This window comes from Uloborus diversus, chromosome 5 (assembly GCF_026930045.1).
Source record: "Uloborus diversus isolate 005 chromosome 5, Udiv.v.3.1, whole genome shotgun sequence".
NCBI classification, from domain to species: Eukaryota; Metazoa; Arthropoda; class Arachnida; order Araneae; family Uloboridae; genus Uloborus; species Uloborus diversus.
Genome location: NC_072735.1, coordinates 31,916,930 through 31,936,006, shown reverse-complemented (window position 1 = coordinate 31,936,006; position 19,077 = coordinate 31,916,930).

The following is a 19,077-nucleotide window of genomic DNA, read 5'->3' as shown; positions in this document are numbered from 1 at the left end:
GCTAAATGAATAATCCCTAAGAGAAAAAAAAACATTTTTTAAAACAACTCACAGCTACTCCAACGAGAAGACTCAGAAAAAGATTTCAACAGCAAGACAGTCACTTCAAGTTAAACTTTTAAGTGTATTTTTCCACAAAAAGTTGCATGACTGTCACAAAATGTTGAGGATAAAATATAAAAAATTTTCACATTGATTAAAAATACGCATAAAGTTCTTTAAAATTTGGAACCATAGAAAATCAATCAAACGAAAACTTTAACTCATCAATCAAAATTGAAATGGTTCTCTATCTGAAAATGAAGCTCCTATTTTCGGCTGTGATGAACTGAATACGTGAATTCATTCATCACAAGAATAAGCCTAAGAGTGATTTATTGAATTCTAATGATCTTCCCGGAATTGAGTCGCGAAATATTGTGCATTTCAAATCTTTTTGTGAACTTTGAAGTTCTCTGTCAAAGATTTAACTGGGTTTTGACGTTAGCTTTAAAAGTAGCTCAAAGTACATATAAAAGTATGCGGACCGAAGTCCATGTACGTTAAAATTTCGTGCATATGGTGCTCTCATTGCATCCTGCATAATTATACGAGATCGTTTTACATCAGGTAAAGTTAATAAAATAAATCAAATAAATAATATTCCGTACCTGAATGTTGTAGTAATAGTAAATATCATGAACCGTTAAAAATTCAGGAAACTTTTGTAGTAAATATTACAGTAAAATTGAGTGTTTACAGCACAGAAAAATTTACAGTTTATTGTACTGTTCAACCACGGACTGCATAGAATTTTCAAATGTCGTCCAGATAAGACGAATCTATGTGATTAAGAGAGAAAAGTAAAAATTTAATGCGCGTATTCCGCTTATTTGAATGAGACTCTGCTTCTGCAAAAACTGACTTTGGTAAAAAAATCACAGATTCGTCCATTTCCGGCTGTAAACGGTCTTTCCATACAATCCGTGGTCAGACAGTACCAAAACAAGATAAAAGATTGCAGTGCCAATTGATACACCACGTTACTTACAGTGCGACGCAGATAACATTGTATTTCCCTCACTTCATGTGTCCCAACTCGTATGGTGGGCAGCAAAGCCGTGTGCTAAACCGAAGGTCATTAGATCGAACCTGCTGTTTGCTTTTGCGTTTTTTTCACTCTCGTTTTTTCTACCGTAAAGTTTGGCAGCAAAATAAGACTTAACAGGAAAAGTTACTGTATAATTAAGTTACCGTTAAAAGATGCCAGTAACTTTCACCGTAAAATTTTCGGATTTTTTTTAACAGTGTATATGAAGCGCAAATTAACAAACTGATTTTAGACACGTGTTTTGCGAATTCAAGGAACCCCTTTTGTCAATGCAATAAAGTGTGTGCTTTGGAATGCAAAGTCATCTGAGAAAAACTTTTATCAGATTATAATAAAAAGAAGTAATTGACAAGATAAAGAACTAATCATTTCCGATTAAAATATTTTTTACTTCGAGCTTTTAATTAATTACAAGACTATGATACAAATCCGTCTCTACTTTTCCTCTTTCTCTTCAAGACTTCCGAGATAAGAGCAGGTTTTCCTCCGCATATTTTCTCGAAATCTTCGAATGTTTTATTTAAAAACTCAAAGAAGTTGTGTTTTTATAAAGATGTTAAAACCAAACACCGCAGCAATATTTATCTGGAAGTTATCAACGGATGTCTGCTGTTTAATTTTGAAAAACCTCTCTTAGAAGATATGAACGATGCATTGATACGAGAAAATTCAGCGTTGTCGTGAGAAATACATCTTTGTTTTCTGAAAGAATAAAGAAATGTTTCTCACGAAACTTTCGGCGTGGACGTTTCGAATGCTTCCTATCTTTCTAATTCCAGGAAAAAAGTTATCGGTAATTATGCAAATTTCACCAAGATAAGATTTATAATTTGTAATAACAATCGCTTCGTTTTCTTTCTGAAGATAAAAGTCGTGTTTTCGCTGCATGAGATATCAACTATAATTAAACATTAGCTGATAATTTCTTTTTTCTATGATGATGATTATTTAGTTTCCCTATTTTTTTTAACTTCTAAATTTTCAAGTTATTTAGCTTACGGTTCCTATTTCTAACGCAGGTATATGATAAAACTTATTTCTAATTATATAAACAATATTTCGTAGCTTAATTCCTTTCCTTTGCATAATGCAAATTCTTTATTTTTATGTTTGGCCGTAATTTTTAATTTAAATTATTTTTCGATTTCTTCCAACAAAATTTCCGTTTTACTTAAATTCAAGATGCGTTATCTTTCTGCAATTCATATGAGGTGTTTACGAAGTCTGGCACTGATAAAAAAAATTTACTTAAAGCAATTGTTTCAAAGTTATGAATATTTTTTTTTTTTTTTTTTTTAATCTTGTGCGCTTTTTTATAAAGTACCGGGTGATCCAAAAGTCAGGACCAACTTTAAAGATGAATAATTCGAAAACGAATAAAGATAAAAAGATGCGCCTTGTACTAAACAGATGGAAAAGAAGGCGGGTTTTTGACTGGCAACGGAACAAAAATAGTTCTGTTACCGACCAACAGATGACGCTGTCGGATTTCAGGCAAATCAACAAACGATATAAAAAAGAGCAACGGCAGCATGTAATGGTAGTCGAAGCTAATATGCATCGAAATGGAGTTCATAGTTGAGAAATCCCGTCTAGTTAAACTGTGTTATAAGTATTATGGAGAAATAAAAAGTTATAGCGTCATCTGTTGGTCGAAAATAGACTTTTTGCTTCGTTGCCACACAAAACCCGGTTTATTTTCAATTCGTTCAGTGCAATTTGCTTCTTTTTATCTTCATTAGTTTTGAATTATTCACTTTTATAGTTGGTCCCGACTTTTCGATCACCCTGTATGAACTATAGCGTTAATACACTTCTAAGTGTTTAACTTTTGCAGTTCTGAAAATATCTTGTTACGAAATTCAACTTCGCGCCAGGCATTAGCAAAGCCTGAATATATCTTGTGGGGTGAAGTTAGAATTTTGTCGTGAATTTATAAACATCATTTACATCTTTAAATAACACTAAAGATTTAACTCATTTTTCTCTCCAACATATTAGGAATGCTTATTGTCAATGATAAAATAGTTTCAAAACATTTAACTATGTACAGTTGACTCTCTGTTTAACGACACTCTATTTAACGACATTCTCTATTTAAAGACGATTTTTCACGGTCCCAGATGCTCCACTGTAGTTTTAGAAGCATTCTATTTAAGGACGATTTAAGGACGATTTTTTTGTAGTCCCTTGGAAGTCGTTAAATAGAGAGCCAACTGTATTTATGATATTTTGTACGAGACATTTATGAAGAGAAGATGGCTAAGTAGTTGTTCTTTCAAAGAATTCAAGAACTGTGTATACGTTACTGCCAAAGCTTGAAATCGGCCAGCTCGCGAATTGGACAGTCAATTCGCGTTTTGGCCAACGTTGCTGTGAACTTACCGGCCAACGTCCGGTCTTTTCTTGATTTCAGGCTTTGACCTCCTAATTAGCGAAGTAGCTTGAGACAATTGACTAAAATGGGAAGAAGAACAGATTGTTTTACACTTTGTTAAAAATAAAGTAAATAATTTTTTTTTTTTTTTTAATTAAGTACAACTGTTTCAGAAACGAGCTCAAATATAAGTAGGTTGTACTATATAAAAATGTGATCTCGTGTTATTCTGTTCTTATTTTAAAGCCATAATAGAAACTACCCAGTGAACGTATGTACTTTAACAACGTAACAGCGTGAGCCCTCAAAAATGATGAATTACATATTGAGACAATATGTTGCGAATCGTGCATGGATGCAAAGGCAAATTGAGCATTTAGTTTGTCAACTATCTTTAAGGGTGATGCTTAGTCTTTTTCTGCTCTATAAACCTTATACATCGCAAATCACATTGTCTTCCGAAAAACCGCTTCAAAAATTATGAAATTTATCACTTCGAGTTTTGGCCAAGTACCATCAGCCACTTCGCGAAATGACAAGCCAAAGCATAATCTATATACACAAATGGCTACTTCTGTATGTAAGGATGTCCGGGGTAAACTTCAAAACTATTAGACAGATTTTAACTTTTTTTTTCACCACAGATAGCTACATTATCAGGAAATAACATAGGCTATAATTTATTTCTAAAAAACTTAATTTCAAAAAGTTATGATGGAAAACAGTAAAATTCATGTAGTTCCCCCATTATATGATTAAATACAAAACCCATTGTTACAAAAATTCGTTGCCATACAACATCAATATTAATAGTAATCATATTGAAAGTCTTGAATCAAGGCTTCTCCGGAGTAAACATGAGTTTAAAGTCATTTAAACATTTGGAAACTCTTCTTTTTGCACACTTACGGAAACATAGTAGAGAGCTTTTTTTTTCTTTTTGTATGTGTGCAGGGTAGAGCGGGGCACGTTTACACGTCGGGTACGTTTACGCAATGCCCTTTTTCAAAAACGAGTTAAAACTGGAAAGCCAACAGTCATACCAGATTGATGCTGCTCCCTAGCAAATATTCTCACAAGTTTTTGAGCATCAGTCGAGCTTCGGTTTAGCATGCGGATAAAAACTCTATTTTCTACCAAGCCTACTAAATTTTGTATTGAACGTTTTGTGTGTGTAATTGTGTGCGTAAGCTTATTGGTGAAGGAATAATACTTTATTAGAAAAGAAATAAATATATAAAAAATGGCAGAATTGTATCCTTTTTTGAGAATTATATTTGTACGGACAGAAAAGTTATTAAATTTTTTTTGCACGTTAAAAATAAATCCAAACTTGCCGACGGTGCACATTTACGCATTTTCATCGAGGCACATTTACACGCGTTCTTACTGCGTCTTACTACTTTGTCTTACTCTTAAACGGGCCTCGGATGCTTTTTTCGCTGTATACCGTTTCAAATCTTTAGAATATTCAAGTTATTTAGTTTGGAAAATCACCATTCATTTTAAATTAAGTAAAAGATTCGTATCTTATAGCTTGCAATCATATAGTGTTGTCTTCGTGATTGTTCAGCTTTAACTTTACACACTATTCAGACTGCAATACATTTTCTTTATTTTAAAGATAGTAAGACATTAAGTTCAAAACACTAACAGAACCACGTTAGATGTCAAAATAATGAAAAGGCTTATCGATAATTCAAGTATTTTTCTCAGTAGGCCTTCCACATCTTCACATACGTACTACCCCAACGTAAACCCTGTGAAAACGTAGGACCAAAGCTTAAGAACCAGGAAAGGAAAAAAAATAACGATGCTCAGAATTCTAAGGGATACTCCGATTATAGAAGCCCTCAGAAAAGAGCAGTTAGAAGCTACAAAGAAAAAAGAAACAAAATGGGCAGAACAAAACAAAAGGAGAAATTACTTAAAAATTTCCAAGTTTCTATTGAAGCAGAAATAGGAGACATTAAATAAAAAAAGTATGAAACCAAAACCTGCGACAGGGAAAAAGTTAGTACACTCTGTAAAAAGAAAATTAATGAAAGATTCTGTTTACGAAGTAGAAAATTGTGCTTGCATCTATTGTTTAAAAGCACACAACCAATCGAAAAAAGGACAAGATAGGGTTCCATGTCTTAGATGTCAAAACACAGTCCCATGACAAGTATGCGAAAAGAAATACTTTATTTTTGTTAGTAAAATCTAACAGTGATGAAGAAGAGGACTAAATACTTTCTGTTTTTAATTAGCAATAAGTCCTATGATTTAAGGACTTTAAAATGTTCTTCAATGAATTATTTGAGATTTTCTTATTTTAAAATGTTTTAAGAGAAATAAAATATTTAAAGTTGTTTAAGTATCTATTTCACTTACTCCTTGTTATCATTTTTATTATGCGTAAACATGCCCCACTCGATGCAACAAACTCGGACTCAAAAAACATTTTTTTACGGTTGAAAACACAAGCTGAGCAACAACTAAATATAAAAATTTTGAATTCATTAATTGCTTCATAAAACCCCAATGACTAAAATTACCTAGGTTCAAACATGAAAGTTAGAAAATTCATTGAAAAATATCCTCGTAAATGTGCTCCGGTCTACCCTACTATTTAATTAAATAAAGCGCACGGTTTTTTTAGTGACCTTCGTTTTTGTTAGTTCATATTTTGGAAATTCTTCAAATTTTTATGTGCTTCAATTCGTGCTTTCGTTTCTAAATGAATACTCGTCCGTTCTTTATACATATTGCTATTTTACTTTTATGGGTAATGAAGAAGCTCGATTTTTAATCACGTCAAAGCGTTGTGTTTTGAGTTCTTTCAGTTAAAACAGAAAACGAAAGAAAGTAGCGATTGTTTCTCGCAATTATTACTGACCCAGGCAACGCCGGGTATTTTTGCTAGTATAAAATATTACATAATTGCAACTGCTTCGCATTTTAGCCAACATCTTGATCTTTTGGTTACTTATACTTCTAAGTGATTTTTTCCTGCAAAACATTTGAGTCAAAGGTAATCAATATAAATTCTATTTATAACTAGTGGTACCCGCACGGCTTTGCCCGTAGTAGAAAATTAAAAGGTCATTTGGTTCGCTTGTATATTGGCAAGTGATGGATGATGAATTTCTCGCTAATTTGCTATGTTCATGTTCATTTAGCTGCCCATGTTACGGATCCATGTTATGATAATTTGGTAATTTACTCGTTCACGTTATGATAATTTCCTCTGTAAAATGTTCTTAAATTTGGAATAAAAAAAGAACAAAATTGAATTTTCGAAAAATCTCTTCGAGGTGCATACTAGAGTGGGCCGAAATAAGCCGAAAAAAAAATTTTTTTTTTTTTTTCGAAATCAATTTTTGGATAGCGCGCAAAAGTTGCGTAGTGAGCTAGTTAGCACTGTGACGTCGTGAGTCACAGATGTAAAGATTAACAATTCCAATCTTTTCATTAAATCAAATCACACCACGAACAAGGAAGGACTAAACCCCTTTTTAAAATTAACGAAAAAAAAATTTATTTACAGAAAAAAAAATAAAAATCGTTACATTGATGGGGTTACAAATTCAGGCAAACACAGTTGCCTCAGTGGTGGTCACGAAAAAAAAAATCACGGTTTCCAACGAAACCGGAGAAATGCCTAAGGGCACCTGTTTCTCTCAAGTCCTAGAGCAATCTGCTTTTTCCAAAGTGTGGATCGAGGTCTTTTTCGAAGAAACGGGGCTTGTCCACTAAGCCCCCTTAAAATATCCCATTGGTGGAAACTTGGTGACGAACACTGCTACGTTGTTTTTGTAGAAGAAACCAGGGCTCGGATTCGTTGGTCGACCGGCGCCTCATTAACATGGAGCACACCTCCCCGTCTGCGGTTTTTCGGCAACGACAAAGTCGGACACCGTCCAGGGCTGTCAGGCAAACTCGTCACACCTGGTTTTAAAACTGTCCGAAGTGGTGCCAGACAGTCTAGTCCTTTATTTAGAAGCGGTATTCCAACAAAGGCACAAAGGCGTAGAAGAAGAATAGCTGTCCGTCAGTTCCACAGAGTACGGTCGGGCATCCCCGTCGCACAATGGACGCGCGGCATCAAAAAGGGCACAGGACTGAAGATGCCACAGCTCCTCCCCCCTTGAGAGAAAAATTTGCATGTGCAACCACATCAAATTTAGGAAGACGCGGGTGTCCATTGGTCAGAGAACTCGACTCCAGAAAAGGCAGCTACAAATTCGAAAAACAAACCCAATTAAAGAGTACAGACATCCGACGCGTGAACCAACCTTAGGTTTTCAAGTCTGCCAACTCTTTCAAATTAAGTTCGTCAAAGACAAAATTTTACAAGCATAACCTGCGTCACTTAATCCAGTTTGGAAGTGCATCATAATCCTTATCGATTTTTCTGACGTCCAAAACTTTAAAATTTCAGTAGCTTACAGAAAAAATTAGGTGATCTAAAAGTTTTCACATATGTTACCCACAAAACAAAAAATTTAACCCAAAATAAATTTCAATTTTATTCGACGACCAAAAAATAAAAAAAATAAAAAAAAACGATAAAAATACCAATTTCAAAAAAAAAAAAAAAAGAAGCGATGTATGGCAATTTAAAACCCACATAGTCTGTTAATTACCGCGATTATTTACAAATAGCCTCGGGGATTGTTATGGGTCCCGTCTACTAAGGCCGTCCGCGTTTCCGTTTAATTTTCCCGGCTTATGCTCGATTTCAAAATTGTACTGCTGCAAACACAATGCCCAACGAGTAAGCCTAGCATTAGTTCCCATCCTTTCCCTCAGAAAAGTGAGGGGGTTATGATCGGTTTGGATTTTAAATTTTTGGCCATTTAAATAGTGATCAAGTTTTTTCAATCCAAAAATTACAGCGGCTAACTCTTTTTCAACAACGCTATAGTTTTTTTCGGCTCTAGAAAACTTTTTACTGAGGTAAACAACAGGGTGTTCTTCCCCGTCAGAGATCTGAGCTAAAACTATCCCCATCCCATTGTCACTTGCGTCAGTTTGAAGGACGAATTCTTTAGAGAAATCAGGTGCAAACAGAACGGGGCTTTTCAACAAACTTCCCTTTAGAATTTGGAACGCCTCCTCACATTCCTCTGTCCAAACTACCTTTTCTTTCCTAATCCGCCCTTTCAACGCACTCGTTAGGGGGGCTGCTATCTTGGAGTAGTTAGGGATATACCTGCTGTAATATCCTACCAGTCCGAGGAACGATCGCACCTGTGTTTTGTTAGTGGGGGTGGGAAAATCTTGCACGGCTTTCACCTTCGCTTCGCTAGGAGATCTTTTCCCCGAACCCACGTCGTGACCCAAAAATTTTATCCAATCTTTCGCGAACCGACACTTAGATGGCTTAACCGTTAGCTCAGCCCTGCCTAACCTTTCCAACACCGTGCTTATATCCGTCATATGCTGCTCCCACGTCGGTGAATAGATGGCTATGTCATCAATGTACACTGCTGTGCAATACTCTAGACCGTCCAACACTTGAGATAAAAGCTTGACAAAATAAAATGGTCCATTCAAAAGCCCGAACATCATTTTTTTCGGCCGGTATGTACCAAAAGGAGTGACAAAAGCAGCGTACCTACTTGCCCTTTCTGTCAGCGGAATTTGAAAATACCCCTTGGTCAAATCCATTAGCGTGATGTATGGAGCAGCACTCACGCGCTCAACCACCTCCTCAATATTTGGTAATGGGAAAAATTCTGTGCGAGTAATCTTGTTCAATTTTCGATAGTCAACACAAGGTCGGGGATCTTTCCCAGGTACCTCCACCAAAATTAGGGGACTGGTATAATCTGACTGCCCGATTTCCACAATTCCCAGATCTAGAAGTCTTTTTATTTCCTCGCGCAAAATTTCCGTTTGCCGCGGAGACATTCTATAAGCTCGCGATCTCACGGGGTCGGCGCTGGTCAGCTCAATGTCCATAGTGACCAATTTAGTACTCCCAGGTTCCGATGAAAACACCCTTCTATGTTTCTGAAGCACTCTTCCTAGTTGGTCTATTTGTTCTTCGGTTGCTCGCTTCTCTAAATTGCTCGCCCGAAGCATCTCTTGGAGATCAAAATGGGTAGGGTCTGGCAAGGGATAAGGGATTTCCGCCTCTTGTTCCACATCTTCTACTTCCTCCTCCATTATTAAATTTACTCGCTCGGGGCGCTTATGATATGGTTTTAGTAAATTCACATGATAAATGGTGCCTTTGTCCCTTCTCTCAGGGACGTCGACAACATAGTTAGTTTCCGATATTTTGCTCGTAACTACTCCTGGACCTATCCAGTTTACTGCCATTTTATTCGCTTTATTTGTCGCCAGTACTAATACCTGATCGCCCACCTAAAATTTCCTATTCACAGCATTCTTGTCATACCAAGCCTTTCTTCGTACCTGCATTTCACTCATCTTTTCTACCGCCAAATCCTGACATCTTTTCAAACGGTTGGTCAAATTTAGAATGTACTCTACTACATTTGGGTCAGATTCTTCTGGCACCATCCAATTCTCATAGAGCAAAGTTTGCGGAGTCCTCAAATTTTTCCCATGAACGAGCTCGGCTGGGCTAAATCCTGTACTCTCATGATTTACTGAACGGAGGGCAAATAAAGCCAACGGTAAATTTTTTTCCCAGTCTTCTCCCGATTCCACGCATAATGCTTTTAATATTCGTTTGATGGAAGAATGCATCCTTTCAACCGGATTTGATGACGGGTGACAAATAGAACTGTGTCTAACCTTTATTCCAAACCTGTCAAAGAATTCTGTCGTTAATAAACTGGTGAAGGAGCGCCCTAGATCGCTTTGCACTTCCCGAGGGAACCCAGTCCTGGAGAACGTTTTTAACAAGGCATCAATTACATTCGGGGACTTAATATCGGCCACAGGTATAGCGTCAGGATATTTTGAGGCCATACAGATGGACGTTATTAGATATTTGTTCCCATTTTTTGATAAGGGCAAAACTCCCACAGCATCTATATTTATGACTGCAAACGGTTCTGAAATGATAGGCACGATTTTTAAAGGCGCTTTCTTTCGATCACCTTTCTTTCCTACGCGTTGACAAGCATCACACGCCCTCACATACGACTCAATTTCAGCATAACAATTCGGCCAAAAAAAATGACGCAACACTTTATCCTTCATCTTTGTAGCACCCAAATGGCCTGACGCGCCATCATGACAAAATTTCATAATATTTTCTGTCAATCTCGAGGGTATACAGAGCTGCACCCTTTCTTCTCCCAGCTTAGATCTACTCAGTCGGACCAGTTTTCCTTTCATGCATTTAAAATCCTTTCCCTCCCCTTTCGAAACCCCTTCCCACAAGGGTTTTAGAACAGAACACAATTTCTGCTCTTTCTCGAATGATTTGGAATCTATTTCAGCTAACGCTAATCCCTCAAAAGGCTCTATGGGGGGTAGTGAGCAAGTGTCCAACTCTTCCCCTCCGGGAGGGGGAAAAACGTTTGCGTTCAAAGTTTCCTGTGTTGTGGAATTCACTTCCGTTCCTCCCTGTTTTCGACGTAAACTTCCCCTCGTTTCGACTGCATTTAAGGCCTCTGGTTTTGATTTTGACCGAGAAAATAATTCCGCTGTCCTATTTCCCAAAAGATAGAATCTCGCGTCGCTATCCGTGTTTTTTATCGCTGCTTTAGAATACACACAACCTTCGTCGGTCTCTATGTATATTTTTGCCAAAGGCAAGCATTTACACTCTTCATCTAAAGGTTGCTTCACGTAAACATATTCTCCCGTAAAATCTTCTGTTTTGATCCAACTGCGGGGGCAGACATCGATGGAGGCCCCGCTGTCCCGAAGGATTTTCCGAACCTCCCCATTTATTTTCCCAGTACTTATATAAGGGGCAAAACACTCGCTTAGTTCTTTCGTGTCTCCAATATGATTGATTTGTTCCCCTTGCGCTCTCTTAAATTCAGGGCAATTTGGTTTTATATGTCCCTTTTGTGAACAAGAATAACAAATAATTTCCTTTCTTTTTTCGAAATTACTGTTTTTTTCCCATTTGGGGGGCTCTTTCTTATTAGCACTTTCCGATTTAGTATTGCTAGTTTTTGCCGGATCATTTCCTCCTTTCACCCATTTTTCTTTTTTGTGCGTTTTGGGGTCGTTTTGTTTTCCCTCCGATTTTTTTAAAGTACGCCGAAGGCTCTCGTAGTGATCTAACCTTTCAGCGAGGTCTGACGCCTTACGGAATTCTTCCCAGGAGTCCAAAAAGTGTTCCCTCACCTCAGCAGGGGTTCTCTTTTTTAACTGCTCCGTGAGCAATAACTCCTTTAACTCCTCGAATGTATTTACCTCCGCGGTTTCTAGCCAATTGTCTAGATAGCTTCTTAATTCGAAGGTGAGATCTGCCCAGGAGGAACCAAACTTCCGATTATGTTCTTCAAACCTAATCCGCAATTCCACAGAATTTAGTTTGAACCTCTTCATTAACAGGCGCTTCATGTGAGGAAAATCGTCGCTTTTCTCAAGGGGTTCCTTCACAATTAGCTCTGCTACTTCCGGGGGCAACAAAGGAATAAGCTGGGAAACCCACCTCTCTTCCTCTATCTCCTCTTTCTTAGCCTGTCTCTCAAAAATTTCAAAAAATAACGAGACATCTAATTGCTTCGGGTCAAATTTTGGAACCAGATGCTTTAAATTTGATCTCCTAGAAGTATCTGTACTCGCTGACCCATTTGAACTCAAGCTAACCGTTTCTGCTGCGGTAGTTAGTTTCAGTTTATCTAGTTCAAATTGTCTTTCTTTGTCTCTTTCCCGACATTCTCTCTCTAGTTTTTCTCTTTCCCGCTCTCTCTCCCTTTCTAGGTTTTCTCTTTCCCGCTCTCTCTCCCTTTCTATCTCTTCTTTCAAAAGTCTCCAAGTCGATTTTGCAAATTCTTCATCATAATCTGTAGCCCCTACAATCGCTTTAACTATGTACCGACGTGTATCTGAGTCAGACGTTTGCACGCCAAACTCCGAGGCTATCTTTCTCAGATTATCTTTTTCGATTTCAAAAAGAAAAGAACCCATTTTGCACAAATAGATTTTTAGAGCGTTCCCCTTTTATTTTTATGCAAAACCCTAATTATTACATGCAAAATCCAACAATTCACAATAACAGCATGCACATAAATATCATTCTACAGCTCTATTTCACTAGATTTAATTAACCTGAAATCTATATCATCAAAATAAATCATTAATTTATATGACTTTCCTTTCCAAACTGAAATAGCAAAGATCTGCAAAACAATTCTTTTGCAGTCTAACTCAGAATTTAATTCTCACAAGAAACCTTTAGTCCAATTCTATTTTCGAAAACATTGAAAATTTTTACCAACAATTTTACTCCGCTTAAATTCTCTCAAAACAAACCCACTAAAGCTGCCTCATCGGTAACCAAGAAACAAAGACCGGACTCACCCTTTTCTGCGTCCGTCTTTACCATCAGAGTAATCCAAATCCAATTTGGGGGAATGGCACACACAAAATCTTATAGGTTTCGATCAGCTCTAGGACTACTTTATGTAAAAAGTACTTAAAGTTTTAAAAAGAATTATCTTTCAAAATTGCATAAAAATAGAAAGACCAAAGGTAACATGGGTCTGTTTCAATTTTTCTGAAACATAATCGCACCCGCTGCCACCAAATAAGCTGTGACGTCGTGAGTCACAGATGTAAAGATTAACAATTCCAATCTTTTCATTAAATCAAATCACACCACGAACAAGGAAGGACTAAACCCCTTTTTAAAATTAACGAAAAAAAAATTTATTTACAGAAAAAAAAATAAAAATCGTTACATTGATGGGGTTACAAATTCAGGCAAACACAGTTGCCTCAGTGGTGGTCACGAAAAAAAAAATCACGGTTTCCAACGAAACCGGAGAAATGCCTAAGGGCACCTGTTTCTCTCAAGTCCTAGAGCAATCTGCTTTTTCCAAAGTGTGGATCGAGGTCTTTTTCGAAGAAACGGGGCTTGTCCACTAAGCCCCCTTAAAATATCCCATTGGTGGAAACTTGGTGACGAACACTGCTACGTTGTTTTTGTAGAAGAAACCAGGGCCCGGATTCGTTGGTCGACCGGCGCCTCATTAACATGGAGCACACCTCCCCGTCTGCGGTTTTTCGGCAACGACAAAGTCGGACACCGTCCAGGGCTGTCAGGCAAACTCGTCACACCTGGTTTTAAAACTGTCCGAAGTGGTGCCAGACAGTCTAGTCCTTTATTTAGAAGCGGTATTCCAACAAAGGCACAAAGGCGTAGAAGAAGAATAGCTGTCCGTCAGTTCCACAGAGTACGGTCGGGCATCCCCGTCGCACAATGGACGCGCGGCATCAAAAAGGGCACAGGACTGAAGATGCCACAGCACTCACAAAAAATTTCTTGGATATTAAAAAATATCTGGCCGGCGTTATTTGACACTGAAAAACCGAAAAAAAAAGAGACAAATGAATTTTTGTCGAAATTTTTTTTAAAAACTAAATTACAAATATTTTGCTGGAATGCACCGAAAATGTTATATAATGAGCCAGTTCGAGCCCATAAAATGTTTCATTGATTTTAATGAGCATTTATCCGCTCCTTTTCCGACATCAAAAATTGGAGAAAAATGAAAAAATATTGAATTTCTTTAAAAACCAATGAGAAAATTATTTTTCAAAATTAAATCATAGACTAATTAATTAAATAGCACTATTAACCGTAGTAATTATTATCACACAATAGTATCATACATTTTCTAGAATTACATATAGAGATAATAAAATTTTGAAAAAGAAATTTTCAAATTTGATTTATAATACCTCATGCATAATGTAAATTATTTTTTGGAATAATATTGTCCCTTGTTATCAAATGATGGAAGTTATTTCCTAGCTTGAAGTTTGGCGCGAATGTATCCATCTCGTGCAGTTTCACCACGAACTTTTATTGTAGCTTCGGTTATTAGTTTCACACAACGTTTCACAGCTTGCGTGTGACAGGGAAATTTCTCGAAAGTGAACTCTGTAAGCTGTTCTTTGCACACTTCTTTCAATTGCTGGTCTTTTAGATGCATTGTAAGAGGTGGCTCTGTTACAACACAGTTTGCCCAATCAACTAAATCAACATAATTAACGGCTTCAAAATTGAGTTTAGGACGCTTAAAAAATCGTACACCATCCGAGCTCTTCGTCTTCTTATTTCTACAGTTCAGAATGCTCCTAACAGCTAATTCCCGAATGTATTTTCTTGAGTCAAACAACATTGTCAACAGTAGCTGTTCAGGATGAGCGAAATATGCATTATTTGAGAGATCTTTGAAAATTATCTCCTTAACGTTGTCTGGGAACTGCCTTGCAAGCGAAATCATTTTCCAAAAATTTTGGGCACCATACTGGCAGTTCGGTTTCATTTTTATTTCAAACCACATTGAAGCATAAACTAACATTACATACTTTACAAGCATTGTAATATTTTCTGATGGAGTTGGAGTGCCTATATGCAAGCGTAACAAACGGTTTGCAGTTGTCAGCCATCGCGCATGACTAAGTTTGCCTGGGCTACTGTCAGTCACGCTAGAAGGACAACTACCATCTTTTACGGAAAGACAGATTCTATACAAATATTGTTGTTCAGTACTTAAATTTTTTATATCTTCCATGTCCAAAACCAGAAGATTGCAGTCAATTTTATCAAATTTGACCATCGGATTTTTTTCACAATCTCCGAAACGAAGTAAACGAATTACTCCACTTTTCCATCCCGTTTTTACATTTGTTCCGTCGCATCCAATAACCGATAAGTTAAGCAAGCTCATATTATACTTTTTTGCAAAGCCTATAATACCTTGCGAATTTTCTTTTGCACTTTCACCAACTGTTAGTGATAAATGACCGATGTACTTGCTACCTGGTTCTATCAGTGCTACATGTGCTTCAGATGCTAATATTTGATTGCCAGATATCTTTTGAAGGGTGTCATCTTTGCGGCCGTCAAAATACAAACTCTTTATAGCTGTCCCTTTAACTGCTCCTAAATCCCTTTCTCTTAGCAAGCTCCTTTTGTTTATCGACTTCCCTCCTTACTTTGTTTTCATCGACTATATATTTTTGTTTTGTTTAGGAGAAACTATGTCGAAATCAGCGAGCACTACTGAAGCAATTTTAGCCACTGCTCTATTTCAAGCGCCAGTTAGATCTGCTGCTAAAGCTGTATGAGGTATAGAAAGTCTCATTTGACTTGCTGTTGATGGCGCATCAGTTCGCTTAAGTTTTCTTGAAAGCGGATAATTCAATTTAAAATCGTCATCTGTATTTTCTGTGCTTTCTCCTGATTCAAGCTCTGTTTCAGGTTCATTCAATGTAATATATGATAGACATCGGTAAACGATATTTATCCGCGTTCTCATTCCTAATGTAATGTAATATAAAATTTACTTTATTCAAATTAGATTACCTTCTCAACTCTTTCGGCACGTGTAAAGTTTCAGTTTTTGGTTGGCATCCTTTGATGCCCAATCATATGCAAATGAGGCAAGAGAACGATTCCAATCGTTGTCTCTCTCTCTCTCTTCTTTTGTGTTTGTCAGCCTCTTGTGAGTTAGGTCCGATAGGTGTTGGTGATTTGCGAACTCCGCCTCCACTTATGGCCAGGGTTTATTCCTATAAACTTATTTTGTTAGTTTATTTATTTTAGTTTCTATGGACCAATAAATTTTTGGTAAGATTTTAAACAAGTTTCCAATGTTCATTTCTTCACATTAACATCTGATTCTGCACCTTCCACTGTGTGATATTATCTCTGCTTATATAAGCATGTAACATTGTTGACTGACTTACGAAATTTAGCCCTTCGGCTTTTCGTTTAAACATCGTAAGTTATCAATATAATTTTCCTTAAACCTCAATCCACTTGTGCTGGGTACTGATATGTCTTTCTCATTCAAAGCAACACTTGTTTCAATTTTCTGGTATCTTTTTTCTCTTTTTTGTACTTTCTGGGTTGTTACTTTATCCACTTTTCCAATAGCCATTTTTCTTACTGTTCTTTGATCAATTAGAAATTGTTTTTCTCTATCAGGGACGTTTGCCTCTTTTCTGCAATTACAAATGTCGCATAAAATTGAATTTTCACTGTTTTTTCTAAGTAACGTATTGCGTAACATTTCAGTATTTACTTATTTCGAAACTACTTTTCTTTTTTTTTTTTTTTTTTTTTTTTTCATTTTTCCCATGTTTCAGTCTTAAAGGAGCGTAGCTAAATATTCTACGAAATGTATAAAAGTCTTTGAAGATTTCAACTAATTCACTGGCAGATACTTCTAATGTTGCTGAAACTGGCTTCAAACTTTTATTTTTGAACCCCCCCCCCCCTCTTTTTTTTTGAAAAAAAGTGCATTTTTGTCCTTTTTTCAGTTTTTCAAGGTCAAATAGCGCCGGCTAAATATTAAACAAATTTAGCTAAATTTTTTATGGGTAATAACGGGCCCGTATAGCAACTTTTCCGCACTATCCAAAAACAGATTTCCAAAAAAAGTTTTTTCGGCCCACCCTAATTGTCTATTCATTTATGAGCTCACTTATTTTGCATTGAAAAAGGGGTATCTTATAACCCCCAAACAAGTATCTGTTGTAATTGGCAATTTAGAGCAATTATACGTTGTTATTTCTTATTTTACATCTTCATTACTAGTAATAAAGCTGAAAGTCTCTCTGTCTCGATCTCTCTCTGTCCGGATCTCTGTCTGTAAGGATCTCTGTGACGTGCATAGCGCCTAGACCGTTTTCGGCCAATTTTCATGAAATTTGGCGCAGAATTAGTTTATAGCTGGAGGTGTGCACCTCGAAGCGATTCCTTCTTTATTCCAATTTTAAGAACATTTTCCCGAAAAAAATTATCATAAGATGGACAAGTAAATTACCAAGTTATCATATCGTGGAACCGTAACATGGGCAAGCCAATTGGCGAGAAATTCACCATACATTATTTGTAAATATATAGGCGAACCAAAAGACCTTTTAATTTTTCTACTACGGGCAAAGCCGTGCGGGTACCACTAGTATACAATATGTTACGCTGAAATATGTATCATCAACAATATTTATAATTAATATTAAGAAACTTTTTTAACTATTACAAAAAAAATCGAAAGTGAATTCGAATCTTTTTTACCTCTCATTTATATGCATTCGCTTTAAGTTCCATCGTTAAAAAAGTCGTCAGATTATTAAATGAAATACTTGCAAAAGTAAAGAAGGATCTGCAAGATTAATTTCAAGATGTTTCTCTACGATTAGAAATAGGATCATTTTTCATTTCTCAATGTCAAATCCGATGCTGAAATATTTATTTGCTTCTTGTATCTATCAGAAATGTCGTTGGCAAGTCCTAGCCTGCCAAGATTTATAGTCAAGCTAATAAATGCGTTGAAGGATCTTTTCAGAAAACATAAGGGCAGATCATGCTTAGATATTTTCAACTCTAGTATCAAAATCTAGTTTCACTATGGATTTCAGCATTTTCGATGTCAATAAAATTATTCAATACTAGCGGTACCCGCACGGCTTTGCCCGTAATAGAAAAAATTAAAAGTCTTTTGGTTCGCCTGTATATTTACAAATAATGTATCTTGAATTTTCTCGCCAATTGGCTTGCACCCATGTTACAGTTCCACGTTATGATAATTTCGTAACTCACCAATTGGCTTGTGCTCATGTTACGGTTCCATATTATGATAATTTCGTAATTTACTCGTCCGTCTTATGATAATTTTCTTCTTAAAATTGGAATAGAAAAAGAACAGAATCGAATTTTCGAAAAATCGCTTCGAGGTGCACACCCCCATGCTACAAACTAACTTTGTGCCAAATTTCATGAAAATCGGTCGAACAGTCTAGGCGCTATGCGCGTCACAGAGATCCTGACAAACAGATAGAGATCCGGACAGAGAGAGATCCTGACAGAGAGAGAGAAATTCAGCTTTATTATTAGTAAAGAGTAACCTTTATCTTTTTAAATATTATAAAAGATTTTTCCCAGTTACTTTTAAAAACGTTTGACTTTATTTAATGTGTTAAAATACATAACTATAACGCATTATGATGGCACAAGATTTAAATAATTCTGTACTACAACTATGTACATTTTTTTTTTTACTTTTAATGATATCGTGTGTCTAAATTGAGGCAGTGAGAAGCAAAGGGATGTAAGTGGACTATTTAAAGTTTCGAGTAAATCGTGTTTAAAGTTCAGATTCTAAGTAGACTTTCATTAAAAATATTTCCTCATTCATGCTGTACAGCAGCACCTACCAGGGCTACTAGTACTATCTCTTGCCCCAAGACATAGGAGGGGTTCACCTATTATGTGTACTGGTTATCTCCAAGTTTTTAATTTTGCCACTTGCATTCCTTTGCTTCTCACTGCCTCAATTCAAGTTTGGGCTTAAACTCATAACAGCAGTTTTAGTAGAACGACGAAGAGTTAAAATTCTCACAAAATTTATTTCTTTAATTTAAGTTTTATTCTGAATACAAAATCTCTTACCATTTACTCTTATGTAAAAGACTTGATGAAAACATTATCCTTTATTAAGCA